Source organism: Macaca mulatta, chromosome 10, assembly GCF_049350105.2.
Source record: "Macaca mulatta isolate MMU2019108-1 chromosome 10, T2T-MMU8v2.0, whole genome shotgun sequence".
NCBI lineage: Eukaryota > Metazoa > Chordata > Mammalia > Primates > Cercopithecidae > Macaca > Macaca mulatta.
This window is the reverse complement of record NC_133415.1, coordinates 14,735,507-14,737,500: the sequence shown is the minus strand read 5'-3', so window position 1 is coordinate 14,737,500 and position 1,994 is coordinate 14,735,507.

Sequence of the window (1,994 nt, the reverse complement as noted above, 5' to 3'; positions counted from 1 at the left end):
CCTCCCAGCCAGAGCATCAATGTCATGAGGTCATCCCATCAGCTCTCGGTAGTCCTCCTCTGCCCTCTGGGTCTCCTCTTACGGCATCACCAGAGTCCACAGATGTCTGGCTCCACCCCTCTTGTTCTACGGCTGGGGAATCTGAGGCCCAGCCTCAGGGGCAGAGGGAGGGGAGAGTTTGCCGCAGGCCACACCAGGAGTCTGGGTGGAGAAGCAGGAATGCATACTCTCAGCCCTACATTCCACAGCTGCCCTGCCTCCAGCACCCCCACCACACCCCCCCGCCCCCGGGTCACTAGGGACAGGGGAGATGTAGCTGTCCCTTCCAGCTGGCTCATCCTGCTGCATCCCTCTATCCTCCAACCTCGGTCGCTGCCACTCACCTCAGGTGGGGGTGGAGGGCTGAAGCTTGCCCTGAAAGGCTGGGCTGGTGGGAGGTCCTGTCGGGAAGTGAGCCTGGCGGTGGGATGGCCACCTATATAGGCTTCTGCTCTGGCTATTTTGGGAGGTGGCACTCCCCGTAGCCCCCAGCCCCCTCCCCTTCCGGTGTCAGGTACTCCCCAACCATGGTGCTGGGTGTCTGTATCACATTCAGTCTCCCTGGGCCCATCAGGCCAAGCCTATTAATAACTCTTGGCCCCTGCTTCCCTCCAGCACCCAAAATTGAGACCCAGGCACGGCTCACCTCCTCCATAAAGCCTTCTGTGACTACTGTAGATGGCAGCGATGTTTCCTTCTTCCATATCCTGCCAGGAAAGGAAGAGAAACAGCAAGGAAAAGAATGAAACTAGAACGGGGCTGAGCCCCGTTTCTACGCTTATATGATCTCTCACTACAGCCTCGCCAGGTAGACATGGCTGTTCTTGCACAGATGAGGAAACAGCATGAAGACATTAGATGTTAAGTGACCTGCTGCTCAAAGCCATGGGCCTGGGGCTGGGAGCGGACTCAGCACTTTTGTGCAAGGATCTAGTGCCTGGTAGGAGGAGATGTTCTGCATAGTCTCAGACAAGTCCCTTCTTCTCTCTTTCTCAGTCTTTCCATCTGTAACATGAGCTCAATCAGAAGTAAACTGTGCTCTATCTAGGGCCGGGGGAAGATGGACTCCCTGAAATTGTTTGCAAAATGTCACAAGGGTGTGACATTGAGTCGCAAAGGCCCCAGCCCTTCATGATTTGCAAAGAGATCTCTGATGTTGTCTGTCTTGGATTGGAGATGAACATCCAAGGGATGTGTTTTGAGAAGCATGAATGACCAAACGAATTTAATTAATACATAGTGAATATCTAACCTGAGCACCATAAAATGTTCCTCTCCTCATCCCTAACCTGAAAAGAATCTCCAGGGCACTGAGACTGTCAATGGTGGGGTCTAGTTCTTGACAATGACATGAGGAATCCCAGGCTCCATGCAAAGGCTGTTTGGAAGCTCCATGGATAGAAAGGGTCGAGGGCAGGCTGCATGGGGGAAGCTGGGGCTGGGGCCTCCTTGAGGTGTGGTGCTGGGGCCTGACCGAGGTTGCTGGTGGTGGCAACAGGGAGGAGTGTGCAGATAGGGGAGTATCTCTTGGAGAGAATCTTCCAGAATTGGGGCTGTGGCATGAACAAGAGGGACAAATCCAAGCTGACCCTAAATTTTCAAGCTGGGGCTTGCTGAAGAAGGAACGTGTTGATTTTGAAGGTGGGGAGTGTAGGGAGGAGGTAGAGCTCAGTTGGGGGGATGACACAGTGAGTGGTGTTGAATCCTAGGATGTTAGGGCTGGGACAGCCTCCTCGGTGATTGGCTATAACCTTCTACAAGTGACATCGTGTTATAGATGAAGAAACCAAGGCCAGGATGACTTACCCAAATCCTCCAGAGAATAGTGGAGGAGACAAGAGCTGGTGCTGGGTTTAGGGGGCCTGAAGGATGCCCTAGTGGAGATGTGTCTGAACTCTGGAGTGAGGTCAGGGCTAGACCCATGGGGCTTTGGTGGTCATGAGAGGTCAAGGAGT